Source organism: Heliangelus exortis, chromosome 14 (assembly GCF_036169615.1).
Source record: "Heliangelus exortis chromosome 14, bHelExo1.hap1, whole genome shotgun sequence".
Lineage (NCBI taxonomy): Eukaryota > Metazoa > Chordata > Aves > Apodiformes > Trochilidae > Heliangelus > Heliangelus exortis.
Genome location: NC_092435.1, coordinates 14,345,676 through 14,365,098, shown reverse-complemented (window position 1 = coordinate 14,365,098; position 19,423 = coordinate 14,345,676).

The window sequence follows — 19,423 nt, the reverse complement described above, 5'->3', positions numbered from 1 at the left end:
CCTGGAATTTTCACCATTTCTCAGGGCTCTTTTTATGTTCTTTTAACACTGTTTTGTTGAATCAAATCTAATACTGCTTTTCAGCTTTGATCATGGAAAGTTTTATATTACAATTCCCCAAGCTTTCAAATGTACCTAGTGTTCTGTATAGAGATTGGAATAGTAACTGAATCAACTCTATGCTAGGTTCTGATATAAAAATTTCCACCTGATGCATTAAGAATTAAGGAAAAGTAAACACTACAATAAATTTGATTTTTTTAAAAAAAATTGTGTGAAGAAGCAAAAATGCTGCTGAAAGACTTTATGAAATTATGATATTCTCCACATAAAAATCTCATTATCTGAAGATACTTAAAAGCTTAGTAAACAAGACAGTATAACTTACTCTAAAAAGATTTCTACTTCAATTACATTTGTAGATGTTTTCAATAAAGGATTGTTAATAGGAGAACCAGACTCAAATCCAAGATAAAACTAAATATTTTATATACAAACATATGTGAAATATTTATAATGAAGCTTTAATGAATGGCTTTTATTTATTTCTAATAATCCTTACTGTTACAGGAAAAGCCAACTCTGAAGTATTTCCAAGGGGTAGCATGGAAAAATATTGTGAATTATGAAACTTCTCACTCCTTATTCTGGTAGACAAAAAAACTTAAATGTAGCAATTATTTGTTCCTGTTAAAATCATGAAGCAGAGCATTGAAGTCATGGTTGTTGTGCACATTGATCTCTACTTGGGTAATCAGAAAAAGTTTCCAAGAGCAATTACAGAACAAAAGATCCTGAACTGGAACTTATTACTGGATTGGCAGGCTGGAGGCCACCCACATACTGAATTGATTTTAATATATCTATAGATTGATTTTCCCCTTCTGTCTTTGCTGTTTTAATCTCTTCAAAACTTTTGCAGCTTTTTTTTGGCATTAATGATAAGTCTAAAACAGGAGGGATAAATCTTTTGAGTTAAGAAGAGCTTAAAGGGTATGAAATTATAAGGTACAGATGGTAATTGCTGAGCACCAACTGTGGCAGCCATGGGTGAGGACAAAAAGAAATAAATAAATCACATAAATAAACCTGTTAAAAGCATACTTTTTCTTGGCTCTCTCCAAACCAGCTGCCAGTCACACTGCCAGGCAGCTCGGGGGTTCAGTCCATGGCAATTAGGTGAGCTGTTCCCCAGCATTTCCAGGGGGGGTTTCACCCACATCTGTCCTGTTACCAGTCAGCTACTTCAGAGTCTGGGCATAACGTGGCTGATTGATCAAGCACCACTTGGACTGAAGTGTGGAAGTGCCTCTCTTTGTGAGCTAGGATGTCTCTGAATGTCTTTAAAACACTAACACTGGCATGTAGCAAGGGTTATAATGAGTATGAAGAATAGACCAATGTAGTGCTTGGCTGTTTTTCTGGGTTTTGAATGGTTTTTTTGGTAATTCTTTCTTTCTTGTCCCTAAATGTCATTCATCATTAGGCTCAACCCTGGTTGTTGACCTTTATTTTGATAACCTCTCTTTTTCAACACTCTGCACCCCTTGCTTTAGCTCAGAGTTGTTAAACATGTGCCTAGGGTCGGGTGCCTGAAATGGTTCCTGAAAGGGTAGGGAAGGCAAGGAGCTAAGATTTTGCTGCCAGTGAAGATTGTGGATGCAGACAGGGCCAGAAAGGGTTTGGACAATTTGATGAGCAAGGGGTCTATAAAAGTGCCCCATTAGGACAGGTGGTACCCAACAACATCCCAGGGGGAAGAGGAGTGGCCCACAGAAAGCAGCCAGACTTCTGTCAATAGCTTCACCCATTGAACAGGTCACAGAGAAAATAGCTGGCCAGATGGACAACTGCTCTGATTCAGGGCATTTTTAATGTTGTTATATATTTTATATTATGCAGGATGGCAGCACTGTCATCATACAGACTTGATTTGTAACTTAAGAGTTATTATCAAGCAGATGAAATTTTGAAGATCCTGCTTTCTCTTTATTACGCTTCCCCCTAGGTGAGCTATTTGGCAGCCTGATAAACCAGAGCAGTTAGAAAAATAAAATACTCTTTCCATGCACATCATGCTGCACACTGAGTGACTCCCATGTGTACCAGTGCTGCTGCCCAGCTTTGCATTGGTGTTCTGTAAAGCAGAATTTAAAGCATGGGAGAAATGAGCATGAAGAGCAACAGTCACCACAAGAGAGAACAGACTCCTGCTTCCAGCACAAGTATTTTTAGTCTTTAATTCATTGATCTGTCTTTCTGCCAGGAGAGCATATCTGAACCACACAAATATCCAGCTCTCTCTGTACCAGAAGATCTGTCCCTGTGTCCCAGCAAAACCACCACCTAGAAAAATACTTGGAATCTTGACTAATTCAGGCATTCCCTGGGAGTGTTCCTCATACTTAAGTTTTATAAAGTATTTTAAAGAGTGAATAAATGCCTTGTATGAGGCAGATGTGGCAGCTCTAGAGACAGCTATAGAAGTGTCTCTCATCTGGCCCTAGAAATAACACAGGGATGAGTCTGGATGTCCTGACACCAGAGATAAATTATTTTACATTAATTTGCTTTTTTTGACACAATGGTGTTACTTTGTATTTCTTGAAGGTGATAGAAACTCTATGGAAAAGTATCAAGCATGGCATTACACAGATTAGGTACATCCACTGTTGGGGGTATCTTTGTCTTTCCTAGATTGATTGCTGTTTTATTTTAAGGCAGCTTACAATTTTTTCCTGCTCAAAATATGAAAATAAGCCTTTAGGTTTTTACCAGTGTGACAGATCTAATTTCTAATGATGGAAACTATTATGGCAATATTTGAACTCTGCTCTAGCAACTCATAGTAATTCTGAAACCTCAGTGCATTTCTACTCTAAGTGTCCTTATGGCTTAAGTTTGTCTTCCTGAACTCCAAATATACAAAGCATATGTGTATATTTGTAAATATTTGTATATTTGTAAAATTACAAGCTAATCAAACTTATCTATCACTATTCTTGGGAAGGGAATGAATCCACAGATATTTTCATACTACAGTCCAAATATGTAGGTTGGGCTGAATTTTTATTTAATGCATGCTAGCACAGCCTTACTTTGAGTAGTAAAATAATACTTAGCCATTTAAGTATCTGGCATTTAAGTATCAGATCTTCAGACATGGCTGCAGAGACTGAGTCTGCTGTGTGCAGCCACAAAATATGGAAAATACTTGGCTGAGAGCAAAAAGAGAGAACCAGCCCAGCAGGCATTTATGGCCTTGCAATAATAAACCCAGCTACAACCAGTAATTTTCTTTCATAAAAGCAGTTGTAGAAACAGCATTTTCTAAAACACAAATAACTTATTTCCTAATGTAGGAGAAATTAATTATTAATGACTTTTCAAGGAATGTTTTGAAATTATAATTTTCAGCAAACTACATTGAGGACTTTGTGTATTTGTTGATGGTGCAGTGAATACCTATCAAATGCAGTGGTAAAACACTGTGAGATTTGATCTTTCTAAAGTGCAAAAGGCTTTGCAAAGCAATTATAAGACTAGACATGAGTGAATATTATTAAAAACAATTTAATATAGTTTAAGCTGTGAGAGTGTTTGCTAAGAATAGAAAGCAAAAGCACCTTGTGAATCATGCTCATGAAACTGCACATTTCTATTTGAGGTGGGTTTTTTTCACTGTAATGATTTCTACCAATGTGCTGGATATATAAGTTGCAAAAATGCTTACCTCTTTCATAAAAAATAATGCAATTACCTGGTTTAATCTGAAGGAAGATAACTTAAAATTTATATTCAAGTCAAACCTGCTCTGCATGGTGAGGTTCTTATTTGAAGGAGAGAAAAGAGAAAGGAAGAGATGTGTAGGTGTTGTGAATCATTCTTTAATCTTCTATTGAATATTTAGAAGTTAACAAATTCTTTGTTGTATCTGGGACTATTTTACTTTCCCTTCCTAATTAATCTTGGGCTTGAATTCTCTCTCATCAACAGTAAGGAATAATGCCAACAAGTATGTTAAAAGATTTTTTTTTTTTTCTTTAGAAAACTCTCCATATCTGATGGAACGTGTGTGGGGTTTTTTGTTGGTTGGTTTGTTGTTTTTTTAGTAATGGGAAGGATCAAAGAAATTGGATTTGAGGTGTTTAATTAAGTCTGTTCACAGGCAAATGGTCTTGATGAGTGACAGGTTGGCGTGGTGGAGTCCACCAGGAAAAATGGCAATTAGGATGAACCTGTAGACTGTGCATCATGATCTTTTCAAGTTCAAGCCACAGAACTAATTTAGAAAAGAACCAACGTGATGTTGACAGAGAATCAATAATGAAAACACCATAGGATATTTTGCTAAAGGGAAGTTGCTTTAACCCCACCCCACAATTTAACACTTGTTCACAATTTATGCAATTTAATTCTCCTTGGGTAGTGTGTAATCAATAGGCATAAATATTATGAGGGGTTTTTTTCCCCTTTCATAAGCAAGTTAGAAATAAAATTACTCATTATGGATTAAGAAGTCTGTTTAGTGGGATCACTTCATTTGATGTATGCTAAATATATGAAAGAAACTGGAGTCCCACTGGAGTTGGTGACAATTTCTCTGACTTCTTTTAGGACAGAAATTACTAACATCATCCAAAGCAGTGTAACTTAAAGGTTTGGGTCTCTAGCACCAAGGCAAACATTTGCATTTGTGTATTTATTCAGAGGAATTAATTCACATCTGCCTAGTGACTTCTGCTGTTATGTTTGGTATCTTTTTTTGTTTTGTGAAGGCATGAGAATAAAGGGTGATGTTTTTGTGGAGACTGGAAAGGATTCATGCTCTAGGGGTCAGCATGTCATGAGATTCTGTTCTTAATGTGCCTCTTTTTTGCTCCTTAGATGTTATTTCAAAGCAGTTTCTTATTAGCTGAGAGTCAAGAAGAGAGACCAGAGGATTCTGGGCACTGGGACATATTGAGTTCAGGCTCATTAGGTGTTTGCTAAATCTCTGCAATATTAAAACAAGTTTCTTGGAATTAGTGTGAGGCAGTTATTTCAATTAATTTTTTTCTAAAGGCTTTTAATGTCCTTATCAGTAAAATTCAGTGTAAGCTTCAGATTAATTTGTTATGATTGTGTAGAGCTTTGGAAATACAAACCACTAAATGAGAAAGAAACAAATGATTGCTTTCTGCTAATACTTCTCTTCAGTGCTGGAAATGCTTAAAGCTTAACTTTTTTTTTTTTATTTTATTTTTTAAAGAAAATGTTAAAGATAAATTGCACTGATTATATCCTAAGAGTACAAAGAAATTTATACTGATATCTCACAATTTCTTAAGCTTACACTTATAACTCTTCAAAACAGTGGTTTGGGGCTCAAAAAGGGGAAGAATTTAATTATTTTCTGTTACATTGTGTGATGCTCCTGTGCTTAGGGATTTCAGGCAGAGGATTTCACTCCCTTTTCCAGATCCAGCCTGAGCATGTAAGCTGTATTTACTGTCTAAGAGCCTTATTAGGTTATCATTTAATCACAGATTGAAATACCATTGGTCACAATAGCCCTAAAACAAATGTTTACATTTTGTTAGAATATCTGCTTTCCTGCACACCCAGCAGTGCCAGGGAAAGCTGGGATTTATGCAGGTGAAATGATTTGGCCAAGGCTTCAGAGCTGGGAATCAGTGCTCCAGTCTCTCTCCCAGCCAGAGCTGTGCAGTTGCTGCTGAGCTCTGCTGCTTGGGACCTTTGGAATCTTTAAACTCTGGAAAGGCCAAATGGAGCCTAAGAAAAAACTCTTTGATTGGGAAATCACAAGTCCAAGTAGTAAAACTGTGGCATTTTGTAGAAATATGACTAATAATAGGGTTTTTCTATGTTTTTCTTTCAAGTAGCACATAGTTTCAGCAGGGTTTTTATTCTATAAAATTTTATTAAAAGAAAACAAAGTCTGTTTCAGCATGAGGTGTTTTTCGTTTTGTCTTGGTTACCAAAGATGCATTTCTTATATTCATTTGGATCATTGAATCTCAAAGCCAAGGCTCTTGTATTTTGTGCAATATTTTTAGACTGGTTTTGGTTCACATTTGTAGCTTGCTTCATCTCAAATTTTGGTGATTTTGTTTCCTCCTGGTTTCTGTTGCAAGAACATCTACCGGTTTCCTGTAATTTCTACATTAATTAAAAAAATAGTGTGTAAGTCACTATATTAAATCAGCTCATTAGCAGCTTTACCAGTTTTTCCTTTTCTTTTTTTTTTCTTTTTCTTTCACTTCCATTTCTTTTTTAAATGTTTCTGTCACCGTTGCCAGCTGTGTCCTATTTCCAAAGCTTCATCTACTAGCACAAAACAGCTTGGAATTGTGAGGTAGATTTTAGGAGATTAAAGATTGCACTGTAATACACTAGACTTAATCCTAATGCCAGTAAACTCTTTATATGCTATCCTCCCCTCAGGATTACAAAGATTTATGTAACCATATTTTTTCACATCCAAAGAGGCTTAAAGGAATAGACATAGATTGTTCTGGGTGTTGAATAAAAGCAGGAAGCCCAGATAAAGTATTTTGTTCCTTAGATAATATACCAGAATGTAGCATTTTCAAATTGAGTGGTCATAGGAGACAGAGTTGAATGAGTTGAAGAGGGCAGGAAAGAGCAAGCACAATTATTCCTAAAAAAAAAAGTTCTTAGCTTGTGAAGTGTGGTTACCCTGGAGTGAATTACTTGCTTTTCTGGCTTTTTAGTTTAAATGGCATAAGAATAATGAAGAACAGCACCAATTTTTGCTGTTTAAAATACATTATCTTACTGTGAGTTAGCCTAGATAGAAATCTGTCTGCTTTTTCATTCCTGGATTTTTTAACAGAGTTATTCCTCAGTGTGGAGCTGAGCACCTGAACACCAGTACCTTGGGCTGTGATCTCAACAACTGATCTGTACCTTTGAGTTTCTTGTAATATGACTGCACCCACCCACACCTTGATTTTGATTTCATTTTTCCATCTCTAGCAAATGCAGGCTTAGTAGGTCTTCCTTTGAGATCCCAACATGACATAAGAAAGGAGTAGTACAGAAATAAAGAGTAACATGCACGTCTCTGGTGTAAAAAATGATGTTTTCAAGCCCCCATATGTCATGTTTTCATGTTATTCACAATGTTTCTTGCAGTGCTGACCATTTCAAGCATTGATCTTAGGCCCAGAAATTTATGCTGAACAACTTCTAACATGGCTGAGAGACTCAAGAGCTGCTCTTTCAGTGGTCTGGCCAGCGTCCAAAAAAAAAAAACAAACCAAAAAAAACCCAAAAATCCCCCAAAAATATCCAAGGTAAAATCAAAACAAGAGATCCATTCACCCTTTTCCAAATCTTGGCTAGAATCTGCCACAGATATTTGGAGATTGGACTGGGTGATCTTACCTGAAAAATTCTATGATGAATTTTCTATATTTTTGGGAAACACTTTCTTTGTTAACCTTAGCATCTTGCTCCATACAGAAGCTAAGAAATGCTCACTATTGGATTGTTGTATCTTCTCAGGCTGAACATAATAGCAGTATTATTCATAACATTTTTTACAGAACAAACTAACAACTCTCTTATGGAAAAATCTATTAGTAATAACCTCTTTGCAGAAGAGGTGAAGACTCCACAGAGAAGATAATATAAGCTGGTTCATCAGTTTGCATATATCAGCATGGTTTATTTACTGAAGCAAATGCAGCATTTTCATAGTTAAAAATGAATCCCAGGAAGCTAAGAATGTAGCAGGTACAGTTCTGTAGAAGGAATAGAAAAACTCTTTGTTGCTCTATATTGCTCTTCTCTACCTGCATTTGTAAAAAACACACACTAAGTTTTTATGTATTCATGTAGTGGTGTGCCTCTAATGTCTATAATAAAACTAGGAAAAAACCTGCAGGTATGGAAATAATTTTTTTGTCTGTTTAATTTCATGTGAATTTTGCTACTTCAGTTTGCTTCTCCTCATTTTTAGCATTAAATATCCAATGATGTAAATGTGTCCTGGATTACCTTTGTAAATCAGTTTTCCAAATCCCATTACATGGGAAACATACCAGGGGTTGTAACCAGAGCTGGTTTGCAGCCAGTAATGGATCAGGAGCTGTTGAATGTTTTTATGACTTGTTGCTGGGGAAGCTCTTAAAATACCATTATCAGAACCATCAACATTTGAGACACTGATGTTCTCACATTGCAGATATTTATCTTAGGCTTTTAAAATTTTAGGACATAACTGTGTGTGAGTTGTGATCTGCTGCCTTTGGTCCTCTTTGGTGAAAGGTTAGTGTAGCAGCAAATATCTCTAGCTTAGATTTCTACTGTTTTTTGGGCTGAGTGGAAGACTTTACCTTTTTTTTACCTGTATCATTTTGACCTGATTTACCTATGGCATTGTCTTATCTGCTCAATAAATATTTAATTTTTTTTCCTTTTTGTGAAACAATGAAAAGCCCTGGGAGATTTATAATCTCAGGAGACTGTGAGCCTTTCAGATTCTTGAAAAACCATTCAGATGGGGTCTGGCCTCATAGGGTGACAATTTTCACTACCTGGGTGTCGACAAAAATTATTTTTTTCTTAATAAAATGTATAATTTTTGCATTAGATGACTTCTAGATTAATAAAGGAATTGTAAAGCAACCCCAGTACCCAAACTCCTACCTGAAAGCTCCAAAATCAAGACAGTCAACAGTAACAGAAAAATCTTGGAAAAAATACTGCTACAGTAGATGGGCAGAAACATATTTAAAAATTGTTCGTAGCCCTCATTGTTTTTAAAAGAAGTAGAGAGGCAAATGTTTGATTTCACTGCACTTCTTGAATTGCTTCAGCAAAGTTCTTATTCCTTGGGCAGAATCCCAGGGAAGAGGAAAGGATGAGAGAAAAGCACCTGATGTACAAAGTGAAGCCTATTTCTGTCTGGTTTCTCAACACTGACTTTCATATAGAGGAAAAGATAGAAACTGCTGAAGTGTCTTTTGCAACAAATGGTCATTTTAAAAAGTGGAATTTAATAACCTTTTCAGAGCTCCATAAAGCCTTTGACAGCTGTTGTGTAACTAAATGCAGAGAGATACATGAGATGCAGCACTTAGCATTTTACCAGACATGCAAGAGAAAATAGAAGCACAGTCTGATACTTTAAAAGATGAGTGAAAAAAAATGTTTCCATCTTTGGTGATGTCTGAAAATTCAAAATATTTAAGAACCAGTACTCTGCTTTTCTCCATTATTTTTCTGTTAAAAATATTATATTGATTGCTACTTTGGATCCTGTAAATGTATTTGATGTTGTAGGGTATTCATAGTGTGAAACTATGAAAGGAAAAGGAAAGGAAAAAAATGTAATTTAAAAAGTATTTTGGTGTTCTTTTAGGCTGTGTAAATTCTGTGTAAAGCAGTGTACTCTGCATGGAGAAGGCAGTGTTACCAGGCTGGGTGACCACTGTTTCTCACCTCATGACACAATGCAGGAAATTATTTCACTGAGTAGGAAATGTTGTCAGAGAGAAATGAAAAAGGAGGAATTTCTTTCTCTGAACTGTCAGCAGCCTGGTCTTCAAATGTTCAAATCATGAGCAACACAGGAATTTGCTTCTGATCTCATTAATGCAAATAATGTTTGTTGTGTGGGTTTTGGTTTTTTTGTTTTTTCCAGTGTAGGACTAAAGGGCTACCCATCTCCACAGACACGAGATTTACATCATTCTAAATCATGTTAACTCAGAGCAGATAACTGCAAGCCAGTCCTAAACTTTAAGAAGTTCACTTCCATTATTTAAGTGCTATTGTTGCATTTTACATGAAAGGAAAGAGGAACTGAAAAATACTCACAATTGTATTCCCTTGCAAACAGACTTTTCTCTCTAAGGAGAATGCCTGCACTAATAGAAGTGTTCTGAACTCACTGGATTTCCAGGCCCCATTTTCAGAGGCCCTGCTTTTGCACCAGACATTCTGGGCTGATGCTGTTGGGTCCCCTACTCATCCAGCATCACCCTGGCTACTGATGAATTGGCTCAAGAGTAATTGGCAGCTTACTGCATATGGTGCCTGGGATTGGGATTTTGGTTTGCTGTTCCTTGCAAGGGGTAAAACAGCACCAGCAGAGAGTGCACTGCAGTCAGGGGAGAAGCAGAAAACTGAGAGAACTGGAACCATTTTTGGGGGGAGTTTAGTTAGCTAGAACATGTTGGGACCTTGGAAATGGAATGGCCTTTAAGACCTTCAGATGTTGAAAAACTCTTCAGGGCTTCTGGAGATATTACAGCTTTATGGATATTATATCTTAATTCCACTCTGGCCACATATTCCACAGAAAAATGAGATTTCATAATGCTTTCTCTGGATATTGTTTTTTCCTTATGTTCTCTCTTGCATGTACACAAAAGCACCTCGGAGAAAATGTTCCAAGTAATTATTCACTCTCTTATGCTTTAGTAATCTGAGTTATACCTCCCTAAGTAGTAGATGGAGGTGTTCTTCTAAAATACAATTCATAAGAAACTTTATTAAATGGTTGTGCCACAGCATTCTTAAGTTATCTATAACATCATAACATCACAGCACAGGAAAGGTTCCATTTCTTTATTTAATTGGAAACACACACAGAAGAGACTGCCACTAAAACATCATCCAGCTGCTTCTATTATTTTTTAAGGGATATTGTAAATTGTGCTTCATGTACCATAAGATTTTATAACATTGCATGCAGTTTGCTACATAAAAAGCAGTAAGACATTTCAGAAGTGTTTTAATGTAGCCTAACTTTAATATATTGGTCTTCTAAGCATTTATCTTTAATTTGGAAAGCTCCTTCAAACAGAAACATGTTAGAGATATTTAGAGTGTCACTGTGACAGTGATGTCACCGTTATATCAAGGTCAGTCAGGTTACAGGAGCACTTCCCTTAACTTCAGTCTCTGCTCTGTGCAAACTTATTTGGGTCTACAAATAAAAGTGTAATCCAAACATTTAATCATATGGGCAATAAAGCTGCTATTAAGTTTGCCTGCTCTAATTGTGGAAGATGCTCAGGATTCATAATAAGTTCCATTCTAAACATAGATCAGAGACACTACTCTCAAGTGGTCTGCTGAAAAATAAATAAAAATTGCTCTTTTGTCACCCCTGTTGGCAAACAGCAATCAACACTGAGTAGTTAACAACACAGAAGCATAAGGTCAATGGCAAAAATTCACCTGTCCTGGGTTTGTAACATCCAAAGAAAATACCACTGAATGCCTTTGAGTATTTGTATTAAAAAGAAATAATTGCACAGCTTGTTGGCAGTGTTGGAGACAACACAATTAAACCATTCATTTAGAATGAAAGTCACTGCAGTGGGGCAGATGAAGTCAATGCAATAGTGCAAGTTTGCCCAGTCTGTTTCACTGTACTGATGAATCTTCTGTACACCAAGTTAAACTGGGATGCTGTATTTAGCCAGGAGGTGATGGTCTTACCTGCTTTGGCATGGAGACATTTAGTTGCTTTCCCCCCCAAAATGCTGTAAAGTAGAAAATAACCCTTATACACTACAGATGGGATTTAATGATAATTTCCAACCCCATCCCCCTGCATCATCCACTTGACAGCAAAGCTCGAACCTTTCTGCTCTTGAATTAATCCCTCAAAACAGCTTGAGAAAAGGGGTTCACACTACCTTAAAAGTGCTCAAATTGTCAGATAGAACCCAGCTAAATGACTGCAGTAAAATGAGCTTGAGTGATCTGATGATTCATTTTAATCTATTGCTTAATCTCGTGTATAAAATTATCTTTCTCGATGGTACATGTGGATAATACAGATACAACATCACTCTCACCAGATACTAAATAATTAACCATGCCCATTTATCTTCTCACACGCATCCAAATCATTAGTAACAACCTCAAAACTCAGCTGAGAGTTTAGGGAAAAAATCAAAAAGAAGCCAGTAAGCTCTTAAACTGAATACAAATACTTTAAAGTCTGAATATTAGTGTTAAGAAGACTCTTGTAGATACCCTTATATTTGGTATCATATATGAAAAACCTGAAAATTTGTATCCTAACAAAATGATATCCATTTGATCCATTAATTTTTACATGTCTGGACGTGGGGGTTCTTTGTTGGTTGTTGAATTTTTGTCTTTTCTGGAAAAAAAAAAAGTCAGCCTTTCAAACCAGCAGTCATAAGAAATAATCTGGAACCTTGTTGACTGGGGAATTAATTTATTAGAGATGCACATTCTTTGTAATTAGATTAACAGATGTGATAACAGGCTTGGAGGTGTGGATATTCCTGTATGTCATGAGATGGCAAGACAGTTCCATCAGCTTCTGGGTGTCAAAATGCATACGAGTGCTTAGTCCTAAGCTCATTATCCTCCACAATAGGAATTCTTACCTGTCCTAATGTTGTCTGAATGTTAGTGGTAATTTTAGTAATGAACTTTACCTACACAGCATAATGAGGAACTTACAAACTCAGCTGGCAGAGCAATTTTTGTGTTTCATAAAAAAATAATTGTGGGTGTTTCAAGGGTGCAGCGAGACAAAATCTGTTGTGTTGCTGTGCAGGATTAACATATCTCACATGTAATAAGATGATTACTTCTATATGAACAACTCAGATAAATGAATGGAGCAATTCTGTTTTTATGAGCAGTGATAAGCAGTCAACCAAATATCTCCATGCATTGAAGAGTCAGACAAAGCTGTTCTTCCAATCTTGAATAGTTCAAAGCCTCCAAAATTTTTTTAAAAAATTTGGGTTTTTTTACTGTAAAACATTGGAGAAGTTTTGATAGGAATAATGTTGAGAATTCATAAAACCTAACCTATCAGTAATTAAAGTAGAGCAGTTGTTTCTAGAAATTGATGTACATTCCAGGATTAAGAAAGTAATTGACTGTGATTTATTTATTTTGTTCTTTAGCATCTCTACTGTCGTTTAGTTATGTTCCTAGTATATGTTTCATTTTCAGATTTCATTGAACTGGGAATGTATAGAAACTGGCTGCGAGTTCATCCAGTCCATCTGGTTGATTAGAGTATGTTTCACTGAGACATGCAAAGAAATTTCTAGGCGTTCACTTTCCCTTTTGAATACTTAATACTCCCATGTTTTATGAACCTAATCTGTCCTTACTCTGTTCAGAATATTAAAGATGAGTTTCATCTGTGATTCAAAGGATATTGTAACTTGCACTTTTCCTTCAGCACTTTCTACTTGACAAGCTAAGGCTTGCTTAGATTTATTCCCACTTGCTGATGCAAGGCTTACTGATTTTTACAGAGCACTTCTAAATTAGCAGAAATATAATAAGTCTGAGCTGGTATTTTCATGCCAGAGCATCCTGATTTAGGAAGAGGAACAATTTAAAGTGTTTTTTAATATTGCGTATTTCTATTTCAAATAAAGCATTTTCTTCCACCTCCCAGGTACATAAATTGTACGAGCACGATTGCCTTAAATTAAGATTGCCTGACATCTGAAATTACATTTATTGTTGTGTAACTTTCCACCAGCATTTGTTCTTGTGTTTAATCAGAGTGAATGAGTTTTTTTTTCTTTTTGTTTTTGTTGTTTTATTTTGCTTGTGGTTTGTTTTTTGGTTGGTTGGTTTTTTGTTTTTTTTTTTTTTTTTTTTTTTTTGTGCATAGGTCACCATAGCCATGACTTGAGCAAATTCTGTAGATGCCATAGTGAAGAGTGGAGGTTTGTCCATACTGAGCCTTGCTTGAGCTGTTATTATAGCTGTTTTAAGAATGCTGGAACAAATGAGAGTATGTGGATGGGAAATGGAGTACTTTATTGCCATCTCACTTTGCTTCCCAACCTTTGGAAAAAAGATTTCTTTATCCAAAGTAATTCCTGTGTACCTTTTGTCTCACTGAGAGTCAGAAAAGTTTACCTTGCTTCAGCTCAAAGAGTAAAAAGAATATTTCAGGATGTCAGTGAACCTAAAACTCCCGTGGAAAATATCTCTGGTGGTAATACTCAGTGCTGTAACTCTTCCTCCAGTTTGCTAAGGAGCATTCAGACCTTTCTGAATTAAATTGTACTTTTTGAAAATTGTGAATCTATCTGAATCAATGATTCATTTAGGTTTACATTGTCTTTGCCTGTGCAGTCCAATGGGACGTTGTCTTCAGCTTCACAAAAGTGACAGTGTGTCTCATCAGCATATAAATTGAGCAAGTTTTTTTTGCACACTAATCAAGTTCCTGCTGACCTGAGCCATCTTTCTATTTTAAGTGTGATAACATATTCATCCTGCTCTATCAAGTCATGACTAACAGATAGGAATATTAACATCTTTTATATGGTGTTATCTAGCCTCAGGTAATCTAAGGGACAGAGAAAATATGGGTTTTAGTGGTGAAATCTGTGGTGTTCCTTCATTAAGTAATTGATAGGAAGTGGAGAGCACATGGAATGCACTAAAATGCACTGTCAGATGCTGAAGTGTTTATGATCCAACAGCCTCACTATTATTCATATAAATTGTTGACTGAATGCATGATCTTTCTATTTCTGTACTGTTTGATGGTTTTATCCCTGTAACAGTGCTGTGTTCATAAAAGATATGTCTGACTCCACTTCATCAAAATAACTTGGAACATGAAAGCAGTGAATGCTTAGAGAACACGACCTGATCCATGGCTAAAAAATAATACAGGAGACTGAGTGAAGAATAAAACTGTTGAAGTTCTCCATTTTGCTGTATAAATTAACCTTTGTGCTTGGGATTTCCCTGAAAAGGGTTTTGGGGTTGTACCTCTATATTAGAGCATAAATCTGGCTTTAAGGGTTACAAAGATGGAGGTTTGTTTGTTTTAAGGTTAGTGTTTTGCCAGATTCAGCTTCAAAGTTTAAATGAGTGACTGAATTTATTACTTCAGTGGGAATTATGAACAATTGATAGTTTTGAGTTCAGGCTTTGAGATCCAGATCATCCACTTCAGGCTGTGGTTCCATGGCACAATCCAGTGATATCTGAGCTGGCCTTGACACAGGTGCTGTGGGCTCTGAGTAAGGTAATTTTATACACCAGCAAAAGTTACTGCTGGGAGTACTGAATTAATGCCCAAGCATAGTTAGTCCCAGTAAGATTATGAGTAGTAAGCTACTAACAGACCAGTTTGTTCCCAATACAGAAGGTCATCTGAAAACTTATTGTGCATATTTGATTTCTTACCAATATAGGAACTTTTCAACCTATATATAGCTTTCATTTTTACTAAAGGAATAATTTAACACAGGGTACTGGATTAGACACATGGTGGTGGGGGAAGAGAATTCACTTATTTCCAGTTGTTTTGCTAACCTGTTTTCCCATAATGAAATTGCTTGGTGTGCCTGAAAGGTTTGAGGTCTGTTGGTCTTTGTTCCAGTTTAAAGGAACTTTTTTTTGTTGGTTTTTTTTTTTTTCTTTCCCATTTCTTGTAAGGTTTTCAGTGTATTACCCAGTCTGAGGTAGTATGAGTTGCTATGAACAGGTCCCTACATAAAGCCTTGAGTGTGTCACTGTCTTCAAGCAGTTTTACCTGATCCACTCCCTTAACTACTGGATGTTTTGAAACATTCTGAAGTTTCTGGTCCAGGTAACCCTGATGAAAAAACATGCAACCCATCCTATTCAGTGAGACACAAAATATTCACAGCAGAGGCCAAAATTATTTACAGTGGTGTTTCTGCAGAAGTCCTGGCACAGGTTAAGGTATCAGTCATTAAACTGGATAGCAGTCTGAGTCTTCTTTCTGCATTAAAATATTGGCCAGAGAGCTGTCTGTCCATAAAACCATTTGTCATCTTCTGAAGAGCTGTAAGGAAGGATACAATTAACACTAAAATGGAGCTTTGGATATATTTCCACTTTTTTCCTGAGCACAGAGAAGTTTGCTGGGAAGTAAAGATAATTTTCAATACTTTTTTTGGGAGGCTGCATAGCCTTATTGTATAATATTTCTAAGATATGCTTTAACATCTTGAAATTCTTAAGATAGAAAAAAGTAGATAACATTTTGGAGACCAAAATGGGGGAGCATTGCAGACATAAAATGTGTCTAATTTGAGGGGTAGGCTGTATGTGGTGCTGAGAGCCTTAAGAGGAAGTACATTATCTCTAATTTAGGTGACAGTATTGCAAGACTTTGACAATTTTGTTGAACTCTGAGGAGTGAAGAAATGCAGCCTTTGAAACTGCTGACTTCAGGAGGGAGAAAAAACTGGTTATGCAGCTTCAAACAAATTTGGTTACTCATGCAGAGATGATGAATGCATATCACTCAGTATTCACACCATGCATTGTATTTCTTTCAGTCAGTTCTAACATTTCTCTCTATAAATACAGTAAAATAATTACAAACTAATACTAAAAATCTCTTATGAAAGAGTGAATGGATATATATTTTTTCTTTACACCCTGAAGGCTTGATAAAAAGAATATAATAATTACTGAAATTACTTTAAGGAGGTATAAGTACTGAAAGAATCTTAAATCCAATCTTCTTAGTTTGCAGCTGTAGATAATATGTGTGCAAATGATGTAATTTAACCATAAAAATACTACAGCTGAAATATGGACACAATTACACAGACATGTAAGCTGAGATCAGAGTCATGAAATGCAATGCATCATAAAATGCCTTCCCTTCATCTGCATCTCCTGAAATCAGGACTCCAAACCTACAGTTTTCTTATTGCTTCAAAGACATAGAATTACCTTGAATATAACTTAATTTTTCTAAGTTATTGCGAATGGATTTTAAAAAAATGCATTTCTAATATCAAAATAATTTATCTATCAAAAGAGTGATTGCTAAATAAGAATTTTTAGACTGGTGCATCATTTTCTCCATGAAAATGGCAATAATTAGTGACTGTCCTGATAGGTGACTGGTTGATATTTATCATTCATATTGACAAAATATTCAGTCTACTTCTCCTTTTTCTTTGTAGGCCACCTAGGTTTTTAAGATGTGTGAGGAAGAAGCCTAGTTAATCAGACTGGATTTTTGAAATTTCAAAGGGTTAATTTCTCGTAACGTATAATGCAAGTATTTTAAGATTTTTTTTTTTTGTCTGGAGTACTAAGCACACGGTTTTTGCACTGGCATGCAGTCAGTATGTTAGCTGTAAAAGGAACCTCAAAAACTGCCTGATATTTGCAAGTGTAAGTATCAAAGGACTGATTTTAACTGCCCTTCAGTTGAAAGAAAAAGAAGAATAAAAAAAAAATAATGAAAAATTAGCAAAAAAAAAAAAATAAAAAAAAAATCACATTCTTCACAGGTAATAAATAATCTAAATGAATTCAGACTTTAAGAAGCAGACTTTTAATAAAATTTCACAGCTCCTGGAATATATTCCTGCCGTATTTGATAGGCAAATCTAACACAAATAACCCATTCTATAAAGCAAAGTGTTACATTTCAGGTCAGGAATGTCATTTTCACCTTCCTGTGTTCAAAATGCATAGTACTGCAAGGCAGTGGTTATTTCTATGAGATTCTGTTCATTTCCCTTATCAACTTCATTTTTATCTGCTCCCCATAGTGGTGCTTCACCAGAGGACTGCAATGAGTCTGATGGATGCTATTACTTTTCTTAGGAGGCAGTAATAATTTCTTACCTTCTCTGTGTAAGTTATTTTCTTGTCTTCTTCTGTTTAGAGATTTATTCAGCTTGCTTTGTGCACCCACTGAATTTCAGCTAAGTGGAAATGTCCCTAAAGACCCAAAGATCTTGCAGAAAGTTTTTACATTTTTGTCTGGTGTTTCTTGGGGTTGCTCTCAGTATTCCTTTCTGTCAGCTTTTTGGGGGCTTCCATGGAGGAGATTTTGTACAAAGGATCATTGGAGAGGAAAGCAGAAGAAAAATGGATCTTGAGATCAGCTGAGGCACAACAGATGCTAAAACAATGGGAAAATCTTTGATTCATTCTGTCCAGCACTCAGCAGCTTGTTGAGCTTACATGACTAAAATATTGCTCAGAATAACTTGGAGGAAATTACAAAAAAATATTTAACTTTATAGATGATACCTGGATTTGAACAGTTGACATTACCTATTATCCAGGGATATATGACTATATGACTATTATGGCTATTAATGACTAATAATGACTATTATGACTAATTATGGATATATGACTAATATGATTATTACCTATTATCCAGATATCTAGCAACCTCTCTTTCTAGATATGGAGTGATGCTAATAAATTTTGGAAAATACTTCAAAATTAAAGTATTGGGGCAGTGGAGTGACAGTGGGAGAACAAGATACGAGGAAGGAATATTTAATAGCAGCAGAGTCAGGTGTCAAATTCTATGTCCTGTGCCATGCGTGGTTCCTTTTTTAATAATCTGGCACCACTTGTTGAGCTCCTGCAGTCAAATCTTGCAGTTTGTAATATTCCTGTGGGGCATTCCCAGCCAGGGCAGGAGGATGATTAGGTAGAAATCATGGATCTGAATAAAAGAAACAGAAGAGTAAGGAATTCTGCACAAGTCAGTTCCATACATGCAATTGATTGGTGTCCAGAGTCAGATTTGAAGAAAAAAAAACCCTCTTGTGAGGTGAAGGAAGAAATAGTTAATTAGATGCTGTAAAATGGTTAGGAGGGTCAAATTAAATATTTGAATTTCAGAAGTTTTCACGTAAAGTTACTTATCTGTCCAAGAGGCACTGGAACACTGGAATTTTTCTGAAGTAGTTGTATGCATCTTCCTAATTACATTTTTCTGATAATCATGTGAAGGATTTGTGTAGTATAGCAAAGTAATTTGATCTGATTGAGGTCATCAGTTACTGAATAATTTTTAATTTTAGTGTAAGCCAGTGTAAGCATATTTACTGTAAAATCCACCTGATTGCACTAAACTCCTATTCTGGTGGATTAAACCTTTGGGTTTGAAAAAATATCACCCAGGTAACTTAATGATGCTTCCCTCAGTAAGGACTGATGCTTTGCATCAAGTTGAGCTCCATGTATTTTGTGGTTTTTTAGTGTTTTGGTTTGGGTTTTTCGGATTTTTTAATTATTATTAAATATATAAACACATAACCAAGGCAAAAGGTGTCTTAAAAATCTTGGATTCTCAGTATTGTAGCTTCTACAGCCAGATACAGATAGAGAAAGCTGATGAAGTGGGTTCTTTATCATTTTAAAAAATCAGGTTTTCTGTTCTATAGAAATTTACGTAAGAGATACCTGCAGCAACAGTAAATTCTGATTTTTCAGATATTTTCAGGTTATATTTCCACATCTGTTAGAGTTGGTTTTGTGTTGCCTGGTCAGTGGTTGTGCTTAGAAACAAGAAATAGAAGAAATAGATGGTAGCCTGGTTTTCACTGTGCTTTTCCTTGATTTTATGACCTCTTCCCCTTTCTGATTTCTTTCAAGTGGG